This window comes from Elaeis guineensis, chromosome 6 (assembly GCF_000442705.2).
Source record: "Elaeis guineensis isolate ETL-2024a chromosome 6, EG11, whole genome shotgun sequence".
Classification (NCBI taxonomy): Eukaryota; Viridiplantae; Streptophyta; class Magnoliopsida; order Arecales; family Arecaceae; genus Elaeis; species Elaeis guineensis.
Genome location: NC_025998.2, coordinates 120,784,570 through 120,799,588, shown reverse-complemented (window position 1 = coordinate 120,799,588; position 15,019 = coordinate 120,784,570). Strand labels below are relative to the sequence as shown.

At 36.8% G+C, this 15,019-nt stretch overlaps 1 non-coding gene across 1 annotated transcript; it reads left to right on the top strand.

The window, feature by feature from the left end:
* The first annotated feature begins 6,089 nt into the window (after nt 1-6,089).
* LOC140858986 (small nucleolar RNA R71) lies at nt 6,090-6,196 on the top strand. The gene has a single exon (XR_012142387.1). It is a non-coding gene; the product is annotated as a small nucleolar RNA R71 (small nucleolar RNA).
* Nucleotides 6,197-15,019: the final 8,823 nt, after the last annotated feature.

Here is a 15,019-nt window from a genome sequence, read left to right as displayed (position 1 = left end):
AAAAATATCTTCAATAAATATAAAAATATATCACTTATCACACTCTCCAACTTAAACTTTGCTCGTCCTCGAGTAAAGAAAGAATTTAGATTTAAGTATCATTTAATTTAAAGTCTCAAATTTCACCAAATAATTTTAAAAAGGACACTGATGTTCAGTAGAGTGTAAATGAGGTATGTCATTGGGGTATTAATACTAGTCAATATAAGAGTTAAACTAAGAACACTAAATCTTTTCTGAACTTTTCTAAATTATCGCTACCTTCATCTCCAAATTATTAACCTTCATATGGACAAGTATATTGTTACTTCTGTCCTTCATTTATTGATTGATTTTTTTTTTCTTTTTAATATTGTACTGCTATTGAGTGTCTTAACCCTTTAAGCTTTCTGTTTGACCCATGTAGTGAGTTTTCAGTCAATGACTCCCAAATCAGATGGCTTTAGGGCACTAGGTATAAAATACCTCTTGAACCTACTTGCTCGAATCAAACAGACTATGAGTTAAAACTAGCTTTACAACAAAGTTTCTTTGCCTTCATACCTTTTGACGCGAAACTCAATGCTTGCTTAGGCAAAGAGGCCTGGTTACTCAGCATGAAGTACTTGAAATTTTTTTTTTTAATATATGAAGAAATATATAGTTACCCTACACAAGTCCATAAGAAGTAAACTCTTCTTTGATACTGGTAGAAAAATTTAGAATTGCTCAAAGAAAACTATTTAAGTTCCAAACTTAACTCTTTATTGAGTTTTCTTAATACTTGATCCCTCGATATCTCACAACTCTCTAGTCTGTACATCAATTTTTTTTTAAAATATGCTTGGTTTAACTCAATTCTTAAATGTAATCTGGTGCTTAAATGCTAAATACTAACTTACTTGAAGACTTTTAAAAATATATATATATATTTTTTTTTTTTTAAAAAAAATATTTTAAAAATATTTTTCTCCCCAACTTAATTGACATTGTCCTTAATGGAGTAGAAAAAATGAAAGGTACATAAAAAGAGAAAGAAAAAGGAGAGATGTCACCAGATCCAGAAGCTTTTTTCAAAATTGGTGCTTCTCCTATTTTAGCCAATATTGCCTTCAAATCCATACAAAGCAAGCCTTGATTAACCTGAACATAATGCAAAAGAAAGTAAAAGCAAAAACTTAAAATTGGGTTGCCTTCCAGAAAGCGCTAAGTTTTAAGTCTTCAGCCAGACTGAACCTGAGATACAGAATCAATTAGAATAAATGGGCTCATAGAGAACCATGGCCTCCTCCTCAATTTTAGTAGGCAATTCCAAGAATAGTTTCAATCATTGTCTATTTACTTTAAAAGTAGCACCATTGCTTGGGTTTTTAATTTCTACAGCTCCACGAGAAAAAACCTCTTTTATAATATAGGGCTCTGTCCATCTAGATCTAAGTTTTTTAGGAAATAAATGTAGCCTAGAGTTATACAAAAAAACTTTTTGACCAGATGAGAATGATTTTCTAAGGATTGCTCGATCATGAAACACCTTAGTTCGTTCTTTGTATATCTTAGCATTGTCGTATCCCTCATTCCTGATTTTCTTAAGTTCATCAATTTGTAACTTCCTATGTTGTCCAGCCTCATCTAGATCCATGTTTAGCTTTTTGATGGCCCACATAGCTCTATGTTCAAGCTCTACTGGCAAGTGACATGCTTTACCAAACACAAGCCTATAAGGAAACATTCCTAAGTTGGTTTTGAAGGCAGTGCGATATGCCCAAAGAACATCTACTAGCTTCAATGACCAATCTTTTCTATTGATGCTTACAGTCTTCTCTAGGATTTATTTGATTTGATGATTAGAAACTTCAACTTGTCCATTGGTCTGGGGGTGATAGGGTGTGGCCAATTTATGGGTGATGTTGTATTTCTTCATCAGGGTTGCAAAGGTTCGATTACAAAAATATGTTCCCTGATCACTTATAATGGCTCTAGGAATTCCAAAATGAGAGAGAATATTTTCTTTTAAAAATTTGATAACAATTTTGCTATCATTCGATCTACATGGCATAGCTTCTATCCATTTGGACACATAATCGACAGTCACTAAGATATATTCATTTTCGAAAGAATTTGAAAGTGGTCTCATGAAATTGATTCCCCATACATCAAAAATCTCAACAACTAAGATCGGATTTAATGGTATCATATCTATTTTTGTGATCCGTCCTACTTGTTGACATCTAGTGCAATTTTTATAGTACTCATGTGCATCTTTAAACAAATTGGGCCAGTAAAATCCACATTGAAGAATTTTTGCAGCAGTTTTTTTGGCTCCAAAGTGGCCACCACAGGTTTGGTCATGACAAAAAGACAAGATACTGTTGATCTCCTGGTCCGGGACACATCTTCTAATGATTTGATCAGGACATTCTTTAAACAGATATGGATCATCCCAAATAAAATACTTTACTTGGGCAAAGAATTTGTGTTTGTCCTGAGTATTCCAATAAGAAGGAATCCTACCAATGGCCAAGTAATTGACAATATCAGCGTACCATGGTTCTTTGGTCACGGACATGAGTTGTTCATCAGAAAAAGATTCTTCTATTGATGGTTCTTTAGAGGGTGCATCAGTCAATCAGGACAGGTGATCAGCCACTACATTTTTGGTTCTTTTCTTATCTCTGATTTCTAGATCAAATTTTTGAAGAAGTAAAATCCATCAGATCAAACGTGCTTTTGCATCTTTCTTTGTAAAGAGATGTCTAATGGCTGAGTGATCAGTGTATATAATGACATGTGACCCAACCAAATAAGATCTAAACTTTTCTAGAGCAAAGACAATAGCCAAAAACTCTTTTTCAGTGGTTGAATAGTTAAGCTGCGCATCATTAAGGGTTCTACTGGCATAATAAATAACTCGTGGCAGTTTATCAATTCTTTGTCCTAAAATAGCTCCAATGGCATGATCAGATGCATTATACATAAGTTCAAAGGGTTGAGTCCAATCAGGTGGATGAATGATGGGTGCAGATGTCAGTGCCTTTTTAAGATGCTCAAAAGACTCGAGGCACTCAGAAGTGAAATTAAATTTGATGTCTTTAGCAAGAAGATTAGTCAGTGGTCGAGCTATTTTACTAAAATTTTTGATGAACCTCCTATAGAAGCCAGCATATCCTAAGAATGAGTGAATTTCTTTGACTGATTTGGGTGGTGACAGATTTGCAATCAAATCTACTTTGGCTTTATCTACTTCAATTTCCTTCTTTGAGATAACATGGCCAAGTACTATGCTTTCTTTGACCATAAATTGATATTTTTTCCAATTAAGCACTAAGTGTTTCTCCTTACACCTTTCTAAGACTAATCTTAAGTGATGCAGACACTCAGAAAAGGTAGAGCCAAAGATGGAAAAATCATCCATGAATATTTCTAGAAATCTTTCAATCATATCAGAAAAGGTGCTGACCATGCACCTTTGAAAAGTAGATGGAGCATTACATAAACCAAAGGGCATACATCTATAGGCAAAAGTTCCAAATGGACAGGTAAATGTGATCTTCTCTTGATCCTCTGGTGCTATAGGAATCTGATTATAGCCAGAATATCCATCAAGAAAATAATAGAACTCATGTCCAGCTAACCTTTCCAACATTTGATCAATGAATGGTAGGGGAAAATGGTCCTTTCTTGTGGCCGCATTTAATTTTCTGTAATCAATACAAACTCTCCATCCAGTTTGGACTCTAGTCAGCACTAACTCATTTGCTTCATTTTGGATCACTGTTACCCCAGACTTTTTAGGCACTACTTGAATTGGGCTAACCCATGAACTATCTGAAATAGGATAGATAATTCTATTGTCTAGTAACTTGAGAATTTCTTTCTTCACTACCTCCTTCATAGCTGGGTTAAGTCTTCTTTGGGGATCTCTGATTGGCTTGGCTTCCTCCTCTAAATAAATTCAATGTTGGACAATTGAAGGATTGATCCCTTTGATGTCAGCCATGGTCCAGCCTATGGCTTCCTTATTTTCTTTGAGGATAGCTAAAAGTTTCTCTTCTTGAGTTTGATCTAGGTCTGATGCGATAATTACGGATAAGATTGCTGATGGACCTAGATATACGTATTTGAGATGCTGAGGGAGTATTTTGAGTTCTAGTTTAGGTGCTTCCTCAATCGATGGTTTGTGTATAGGTTCATCCATCCTCACAAGTGGTTCGACAGATGATTGTCATTGTGGATGAACTCTCTGATTACTAGATGGAGATATTTTATAAGCTATTTCAATTTTTTGATCTGATCAGAGATTACAGTCAAAATCTTCTTCTCCTAGGTCAATGGTCTCATAGATCTCATCCTGAATCAGATTTACATCAACGAATTAGTCCCTTTTTTTTTCAAGATTGAAAATATTAAGATCAATGGTCATATTTTCAAATGAGAGTTTCATGAGTCCATTGCGATAATTGATTAGGACGTTGGTGGTCGCTAAGAATGATCTTCCTAAGATTATTAGAATGTGACCTTTTGGATTAATCACTGGTTCAGTCTCGAGGATCACAAAATCTATAGGATAAATAAAATTACTTACCTTGATTAACACATCTTCCACAACTCCTTTGGGGACCCTCACTGATCGATCTGCCAATTGCAATGTAATTTCTATAGGCTTTAATTCTCCTATCCCCAATTTTTCATAGACTGAATACGGTAGGATATTCACACTAGCCCCTAAGTCTAATAAGGCCCTGTCAATGATGGTTTCTCCAATAACACAAGAGATTGTAGGAGACTCTGGATCTTTATACTTGACAGGCATGTGGCTTGATAGATATGAGCTTACATTAGCCGCCAAGAAGGCTTTCTTGAGAACGTCGGTGGTCTTCTTCTTTGTGCATAGGTCTTTGAGAAATTTGGCATATGTGGGAACTTGTTGGATCATATATAATAGAGGGATATTCACTTTAACTTGTTTAAACATCTCTAAGATTTGATCCATATGGGCTGAGTATTTGTTGGTCTTAAGTCTATTTGGAAAAGGAGCTACAGAATTGGTAGGTGATGTCTCGAATTGCTTAATCTCTGATGTGGATTCTTCCAGTGGCTTGGGTGGTTTGTTAATCTCTATTGACTCCTTAGACTTATCTGGATCCTCCAACTCGGTCTGATCAATTACTTGCTCATGAGGTGGTTTAGACAATGGTTCATTTTGATCTTCAGGTGCACTGACATGGTTGTCTACTTGTTTTCCAGACTTTAAAGTATGAATTGCATTTAATTGGTTGATCTGGGCTCCTTGTTATGGTCCTTGATTATTCTGGATCCTAGGATTAGCCTCGGATTGACTCGGTAGTTTACCTTTTTCTCTTTCACTTACAGCCGTGGCTAATTGACCTAATTGCATCTCTAAACGGGTAATAGCCTGGGTGTTGGAAGTTAGAAGCTGGCCTGTGGTCTGCATGAAGTTGTTTAGTGTAGTGTTGGTGCTAGCAGATGATTTTGCTAGGATTTTCAGACTCTTTTCTAGTGAGTTAAGCTTTTGATCATAGCTGAAACCTGATGGGGTATTTGATGATTAAGTGGGTCTGGGGTTGGGTTGAGTGAAAGCAGGTCTAATTGAGTTTGACCCTTGTGACCAAGAAAAATTGGGATGGTTCCTCCATCCTGGATTGTATGTTGGTGCGTAGGGATCATTTGTGGGTCTTTGATAGGCTGCGTTCACCTGTGCTACTTCGTTCTCGACTGGATCCATCAAAAAAGGACATCCTTCTATCGTGTGGTCTATAGCATTACATCCATTGCAAGTTGTTGTTGCAACTTGGTTCACTTGGGTATGTTCCTTGAGTTCTAGAGCCTCTATCCTACGGATCAAAGATGCGAATTTAGCCTCTTCAGCTAGGGAAGGTTGAACTTGATATACACCCCCTCTGGAAGGTGTGTATCTATTAGATTCTCTAGTAATCTCCCATTGTAGGCTCTTTTCTGCTAGGTCCTCTAGAAATTGTCAGGCTTCTATGGGTTCTTTATTCATGAATTGATCCTGACACATTGATTCTAACATGGTTCTTGAGTTTGGATCTAGTCTTTCATAAATAATTTGGCACAACCTCCAAGTTTCTATTCCATGATGTGGGCATTGACTCAAAAGATTCTTAAAACGATCAAAGTACTTCCAAAAAGACTCACCTGGTAATTGATAAAATTGATTAATTTCATTCCTAAATTTGGCAGTCTTATGGTGTGTAAAAAATTTTTTTAGGAACACTCTAACAAAACCCTCCCATGATGCGATGGATTGATTAGGAAGACTGTATAACTACTTTTTGGCACTATCCTTGAGGGCAAAGTTGATCAACCTAAGTTTTACAGCATCCTCAGTGAGTTGTTGAAGTTGCATCGTGGCACATACTTCCTCAAATTCTCTCATAAAAATATATGCATCCTCGATTTCGATGAATTTGGGAAGCATGTTTATGATCTGAGGTTTAATTTCAAAATTGACATCAGTTTGTGGCAGTCGAATACATGAGGGTTGGGCTGTCCTAACTGGATAGCAAAGATCTTTCAAGATCCTAGGATCATGTTCGGGTTTACCCATGATGGGCTTAAGGTCTACTGGACTCAATGTAAAGTTTGGATCTATTCTCACTAATCGACCAGATAACTTTATCCACGAAGAAATTTGAGAATTTTCAATTATTTTTGCAAAAATTTTTTTATTTTTTTATTATTTTATTTTATTTTTTAAAAAAAAAAGAGAAAAAAATTCTAAAGATGGGGGCCTAAGAAGTCCTAAATCTAGAGACGATAGAGGAGTATTTTAATTAGGGTTAATATTTGTAGGTTAGTAGTCACGTTACTCAATTAATCCTAGCTAAGGGTAACCCTAGATTTAGACAGCTCCTAACTTGTTAAGGTTGCCTTTGAGCATTCCAAGTAAAAGACTAGCCACTCAACTGGTCAAGTAAGTGTAAGGTCGGTGGGGGTCTCTCCGTTGCTTTCCTTAGACACCAACTGAGTTGGTCAGGTAAGCGAACGGAACCAATTAAATAATCACTTTCCTTTAGGACGTAGTCCTTGAACCACTTTTCTAGACAGCAGTCAAATTGACTAACCCTAACCCGATCTTACTCTTAGGTTCCTTGTCCTATTGAGCTCGAAAGTCCTTAGGGGCCAACGTCTAATTGATTTTAAATTAAGATTTAGGTCAATGCAATATGCAGGATGGTGGTTTGTGGGCCAAGGAAGAGTGATGAAATCCCCACCTTATCTTGTTTAGGGTTTGTGCCCTTAAGATGTTTTATGGATTTATGTAATGCAAGAAGAAAAGATGATCAGATTTGATAGTTAGTTAAGAGTAAATTGATTTATTTTATTTTTTAGATTTTGTGATTAAGTATCTAATTCCTTGAGTAGATTATGTGGTGTCAATGTAAATATTTTTTTTTAAATAATCATGCCTAGATCCCCGGCAACGATGCCAAAATTTGATCGCTGTCGTAGGCGGTCAAGAATAAAAACCAACTCAAACTATATAGATAGGGTGAGTAGGGATCGTTTCCACGGAGATCTAGGGCGATTATCTTTTTTTTTTTTAGAAGAGATAAAAAATGAATTGATTGTAGAAGGATTAACAAAAAATAGAATAGCAAAAAAAATCAATAGTGTAAATTAAATTATGAAAGAAAATAATTCAGAGAAATAACTCAGGAATTCTGAATCCACCATGCAAAGAGATTTATTTTCTTCTTTTTTTTTATGTTGTAATATTATTTCTTGTGATTAAGATATTAGCATAGCTTATCTCTAAGGGGTACAAACTGTATCAGTAGATCACAACTCGTCCTGTTGGAGTATAAACTATCTAAATTTAATTACAAGATCTAAGATTTTAATCTAGCATACCACGATCTATCTCTTCAAAGCACATATCATATCCAGAGATCACGGCACGTCAATAGAGGGTATAGACCGTGTAGGCTGGATCAATACCTTAAAAGAAAATAAAAAGATATGAAATAAAAGTATAATTTTATTGTATAAAAATTAAATACAAAAAAAAAAAAAAATTTGTTTACAAGCTTCATCATATTTCTGGATTGAAGGGATTTAGCCATGCATCAAGCTCTTTAGCTCCATAATCTCCTAATATTTGATCCTTAAAGCTCTTTGAATTTTTTCTCTATTTTTTCTTTGCTTTTTCTCTGATTTTTTTCTCCTCCCAAGCTTATTCCCGAACCCTCTATTTATAGATAATTTTTTCATATTTTTTTGATCACAAAAGGAGTCCTAAAACCCTTAGAAAACGTATTAATCTTCTAAGAATTTTTCTGGCCGTCGGATCAAGCTTGGACCGCCTAGATCAGCTCAAAAATCAGAGTTATAATTCTTATTAGGGTCGGATCAAATGTCAGTCGTTGGATCGCATGATAGATTGCTTCTGGACTGTCGGATCATGTAAAAGAGTCCTTAACATAATCGGGAGCGATAACAGTCGTTGGATCGCATGATGGATTGCTTCTGGGCCATCGGATCGCGTAAAAGAGTCCTATTCAAAGTCGGCAAAGAGTCTGAACCGTCGGATCTGGGTCGAATTAAATCTCAGCCGTTGGATCACACCCAAGATCTTTCTCTCGCTGTGAGCCACGCCTGTGGACCGCGTAACTATTCCTGTGGACCGCGTCCTGGTTCTGTGGACTGACCGATCGGTCCATCGTGCACCGGAGGTAATATTTTTTATTTTTTTAGGATATTTTAGCTCCATTTTCACTTTGATTTTCACCTAAAAAATTAGAAAAAATATACATTAAATTTTTCAAAAATTTTTCTTCATTTTGGTGCTTAAATTGCTCAATTAAATTAACATCTATTTTTTTATGAATATATCTAATTTCATTTTTTTCAAAATCACTTATTTTTTAGAAAAATTCAATAAATTCATGAAATTAGGGTTTTTAAGAAGATGTTAGCACCATAAATTATCAAAAATACCTTCAATAAATGTAAAAATATACCACTTATCAGTGTGCCTCAACAGGATCAGTCGGCAAGGCTCTGTTTGTCAAAATTGACAAGGTGGGATCAGTCGGCAAGGCTCCATTTGTCAAGAAATCGATGAACGGGTCAATGCAACTCAGCTCTTGTCTGACTTCAATCTGATCAATTTTTTTCTTTGAGTCAATACTCGAGCTCTCGAGATGCTTGATGAAGATTTTTTCAAGATCTCCATAGTCAGAGACGGTGAGACAAGATAGAAAGTCAGCTTGGATATTCTCGGAGTGAGGGATGTGAGAAATTTTGAAATAATCAAAATATGATGGCAGAGACCTAAGCCTTTGTAGATATCTGAAGAGAATAGGATCTCGGGCCTCATATTCTTCTCGAAACTGTCCGGTGACGAGTTGTGAATAGATGAATACCTATAGGCGCTTGACATCGAGATCCCTAGCAATCTTGAGTTCGACTATTAGAGCCTCATACTCCACTTGATTGTTTGAAGCCTTAAAATCGAATCGAAGAGTATATTCGGTTACCATCCCATCAATATTGATCAAGATCAGGCCCACACCGTATCCTTGAGTGTTTGAAGCTCCATCAACATGCAAAATCCAAGCGGGCTCTTGAATGTTCTCCGAGGAGTTGCCTTTGACTTGGTCATTATCTATTGGGGTACATTTGACGATGAAGTCAGCGAGAATCTGAGATTTCATTGATGTTCTTGAGATAAAAGAAAGGTCGAACTCAGTGAGCTCAATCGCCCACTTTACCATTCTTCTCGAGATGTCGGGTCTATGAAGTATAGACCTTAGGAGGAGGTGAAGGAATCAGATCTAGGGTTTCAGGGTTAGATCTTGAAATTTTTTCAAGATCAGGCAGCTGAAGATTAAAATAAATCAAAATTTATCTTATAAAATCAGAGAATCCCTAGATCTAAGATCTTATTACATGATTATTACATGATATTAAATTAAAAATTAAAATATAAAGAGTAAGAACTACATGCTGATCATATCAACATGTTTCTATACTACATCTAATGTATGTAAAATATAATAGATCAGATCTATTACCTTGCAAGTTAGATGTTCTAACTTTACTGATCTGGGCTTGAGGATGATATTGCGAGCTGCACACACATCTATCTCTAGGAGTCATCCACACGAGCCCACGAATCACGATCAGAAGTCCTGATCCAGGAAATCAGCACAATATGCTAGTACTGTGCTGATCCTTCTTTGATGGTCGATCAGATACTTCTTTCTTGTTGATTTGGACTCTTTCAAAGATGAGAAGTAAGAGAAGGAGTTTTAGATATGAGACACTCTTAGAAAACTCACAGATGGAGGAAGAAAAGAGGTGAACTCAGCAACCCTAGAAGAAGACCCTCATCTTCTTCTCTTTGCTCTCACCTAGACACCTAGTTGTGTGTCTATTATATCTCTATGCCCCAACACTCTTTCTCTCTGATTTTCATATGCCCCAAAGGTCCATCAATGCTCTATAATTCACAAAAATCTCAAAAAGAAATTCATCTTAAATAATGAGATATGAAGAGTCCTTGTCTAGGTCAAATACCTAGTCAAGGAAAATCCAAACAGGGCAAGACAAGTGGTGCCCAACTCTTGGGTGCCTCCTCATTCTTTTTCTACCATAGACCACTAGCATAGGGTGCACAATATATACCATAAAAGCCACAAAAATTTAAAAAAAAATCTAGATAAAATCAGTGCCATAAGGAAAGAGTTTTGGTTTCCTAAAATTCTATCTCATAGAATTTGAAATCCAAACTAATTCCTACTTTGACTTGGTCCACAATCACATTTCATGTAAGAGAGAAAGAGTGGAAAGCTTTGGACATACGTGAAGGCCTGGGAGAGAAGGTTTTGTCGCATAAAATAAGAGAGAGTGGGCATGGGGGGCTAAGGTGGCGCAAGGTGGAATCCTAGTCTTAATAGGATTCAATCTATGACTTGTTCAAATTTGATTTCTCAAACCAAATCAAATCAAAATCAAATCAATCTAATTAAAATAGATCTTAATCCAATTAAGAATCTAATTTAATCAAATTAAATTAGATTTAAATCTGATTTAATTTTTTAATCAAATTAGAAATTAGGTTGACCCAAGTCCAATAAACCAATTGGACTTGATCCAATCAAGTCCAAACCAAATCTAATTAAATCATATTCAATTAAACTTAATCTCAGCCTAATGGCTTAATCAAATTAAGTCAATTAGTAATCGAATTGCTAATCGATCCTCCTGCAATACTTGCACTAGGTTAAATGTCAATCGTATTGATCGTTTAATCCTAGAACGATTCTTAATCGTTGATCAATCATCCGATCGGATTGTGAACTCTAATGTGTGTGACCTCATAGGTTCGAACCTAAGTTGGTAGCATAGGAATAAATTTTTGTACCAATCAAAGTGACCTTCTAGCAATGGTACCCGACGGTCTGATAGGTCAAATGTGTAGAACAACATCTTTAGAATTCATGTGGATATAGTTTCCATATAATTCATCTCCTTGACCAAAATGCTCATAGGACACCTCAGAATTTAACTGTCAACTCTGATCAGGTTGTCCACATTGTATTTTAAAATATCAAATCTATCTGATGGATTACCTTGGCCAAGGTTTTGCTAAATTAAAATACAGTGACTCATTCTTCTTCAACTCTTAGAGTGGTCAATCCCATCTTGATCACACTCTGACTTTGCAAGTACTTGACTGTGTTCAGAAGCCTTCGGTCACTGAATTAGAAATTCAGTTAGTCCAGTACCAAAGCACAGTGAGTTGCTTGCAAGTCACTGAGGCGATCTGAGGTCTAAGGGACACTTATACCTATATCCCATCAGAGACATTCTTGACAGCAGAATGCTTTGAAGTTGGTCACATTCAATGATGATGTACCCTTACATCTCATCTGTATGCCATACCAGTATCTCCACACTCTTTGATTAAGAGGACAACCAACCCATATGGCCTACAGCGACCTATGCTCGATAGAAGCTGTTGTCCTTATTAACGGCCCATCATTTGGTCATGAACAGTTTTAAGGACTAATCGATAAATCTTCTCTTTATTGAACTTAAATAGTCCTAAGGACTTCATCACAACAACGGAGTTCATTAGAAGATGAAAACTTATGATGAAAATGACAAAAATATATTTTATTTATGAACAAATTAATTACAATATAAGGTTGCTCAACTGTCAATAGATTGACGATTAACTTTTAGAACATATTTTCTAACAACTTTCACTTATCCTAAAGCCATTCGGCACAGTATCTAATACCCATCTTCGACTAGTGGTTGTCGAACTCCTTTATCGTTAGAACTTTAGTGAAGGGGTCGGTCAGGTTCTCTTTTCCATCATTCTTCTGAAGGTCGACGTCATCTCGATCCACGATCTCTCAGATCAGGTGGAAGTGACGCAAAATATACTTCGTCTGCTGGTGTGCTTTAGGTTCCTTCACCTGAGCTATGGCACCAGTGCTGTCGTAGTAGAGCAGGATCGGACCATCGAGGGAGGGTGCTACTTCAAGCTCGATGATGAATTTTCTCAGCCACACAGCTTCCTTCACGGCATCCGATGCTGCGATGTACTCCGTCTCACAAACAGAGTCTGCCATAGTATGCTGCTTGGAACTCTTCCAGCAGATGGCTCCACCATTCAGAGTAAAGATATAACCCGACACGCTTCTGCTGTCATCATGGTCAGATTGAAAGTTGAAATTTGTGAACCCCACAAGTTTCATATTTGACTCACCATAAACCAACCATTGGTCCTTAGTATTTCTCAAGTACTTAATGATGGCTTTAATCACTTTTCAGTGATTTTCTCCAGGATCAGATTGGTATCTACTCACTACTCCTAGTGAGTATGCCACATCTGGTCTTATACATATCATGGCGTACATTATAGATCCAACGGTCGAAGTATATGAGACTCTACTCATACGCTCTTTCTCTTCAAGAGTTATCGGACAATCCTTCTTAGAGAGAGAAATTCCATGACCTATCGATAGATAGTCCTTTTTGAAATTTTCCATGCTGAACCTTTTCAGCACAGTGTCTATGTACATAGACTAGGATAACCCAAGCATCCTTTTAGATCTATCCCTATAGATCTTCATCCCTAAGATGTAGGATGCTTCACCCAAATCCTTCATGGAGAACTGCGATGACAATCAAACTTTTATTCCTTATAGTGCGGGGATGCCATTCTCGATTAAGAAAATATCATCCACGTACAAGATAAGAAATACCACAACTGGACTATTTACCCATTTATAGATGCAGGGCTCTTCTCCGTTCTTAAAGAAGTCATACATTTTGATCACCTTATCAAAATGCATGTTCCAACTCCGAGAAGCTTGCTTCAATCCATAAATGGATCTCTGAAGTTTGCACACCTTAGACTCATCTGTGGATGTAAATCCCTCAGGTTGTATCATATACATCTCTTCAGTCAGCTCTCCATTTAGGAAAGCTGTCTTTACATCCATCTGCCAGATCTCATAATCTAGATGGGCAGCTATTGCAAGCATTTTTCGAATGAATTTGAGCATTGCCATAGGAGAGAACGTCTCATTATAGTCAATACCATAATATTGACGATATCCCTTAACAACCAGACGAGCTTTATAGGTCTCCACCTTTCCGTCTGTGCCCCTCTTCCTTTTGAAGACCCATTTACACCCAATGGGTTTAACCCCTTCAGGTGGGTCAACCAATGTCCATACATCATTGACCATCATGAACTCCATTTCAGATTTCATGGCTTCAAGCCATTTCTCAAAATCAAGTCTTTATATTATATCCATATAGGTGATCGGATCCTCATCGTTCTTATCGAGTTCGATGGGATCACCATCTCGGACCAAAAAATCATAGTATCTATCCGACTGACGCGATACTCTACCGGATCGCCTTAATGGTGCAGGTACATTGAGCTCCGGATCTGATCTAATCAAATCCGACTCAGGTTCAGCTATTGGTGTCGGTCCTTCTACCTGTTGAACTTCATCAAGTTCAATCTCAGAGGCAACGGTTCCTTCATCAAGGAATTTTTTTTTAAAAAAGATTGCCTTAAAGCTGACGAACATCTTTTGTTTATCAGCATGGTAGAAAAAATATCTTTTGGTCTCTTTGGGGTACCCTATGAATGTGCATTTGTCAGACCTAGGTCCAAGTTTATCTGTAACTAACCGTTTGACATAGGCTGGGCACGCCCAGACCCTAAGGTGTGAAAGTACTGGCTTACGCCCTATCCATATCTCATATGGAGTCTTAATTACAGACTTACTTAGAACCCTATTTAACAGATAACAGATCGATTCGAGTGCATATCCCCAGAAGGATATCGGTAAGCTGGCAAAATCCATCATAGATCGGATCATGTCTAATAGAGTCTGATTTCTCTTTTCAGACACACCATTATGCTGTGGTATTCCTGGAGGAGTCCATTTTGGGAGAGAATCTCATTCTCTCCTAGATATGTGAGAAACTCATCAGAAAGGTATTCTCCTCCTCGATCAGATCGAAGAGTTTTAATACTTTTCTCAGTTTATTTTTCTACTTCACTTCAAAATCGTTTAAACATTTCAAATGAATCCGACTTATGTTTCATCAGATAGACATATCCATATCTAGATAGATCATCTGTGAAAGTGATGAAGTAGAAATATCTACCTCTAGCACTTGTGCTCTTGGGCCCACATATATTAGTATGTACTAGGCCCAAGAGCTCAGTAGCTCTCTCACTTTTTTTAGTAAAAGGTGACTTGGTCATTTTATTAAGAAAACAAGACTCACAGGTTGGAAGTGATTCACAATCACTGACTTCGAGGATTCCCTCTTGAGTCAACCTGTTTATCCTGTTCTTGTTTATATGACCTAGCCTACAGTGCCATAAGTAGATATCTGATACACTATCTAATCTAGAGTGCTTGCCTATAGAATAGACTATGTTAATAGGTTGTGATAACATATACACACCATTGTTCAAATGTCCACAAAAAATAGTAACACCATTCAT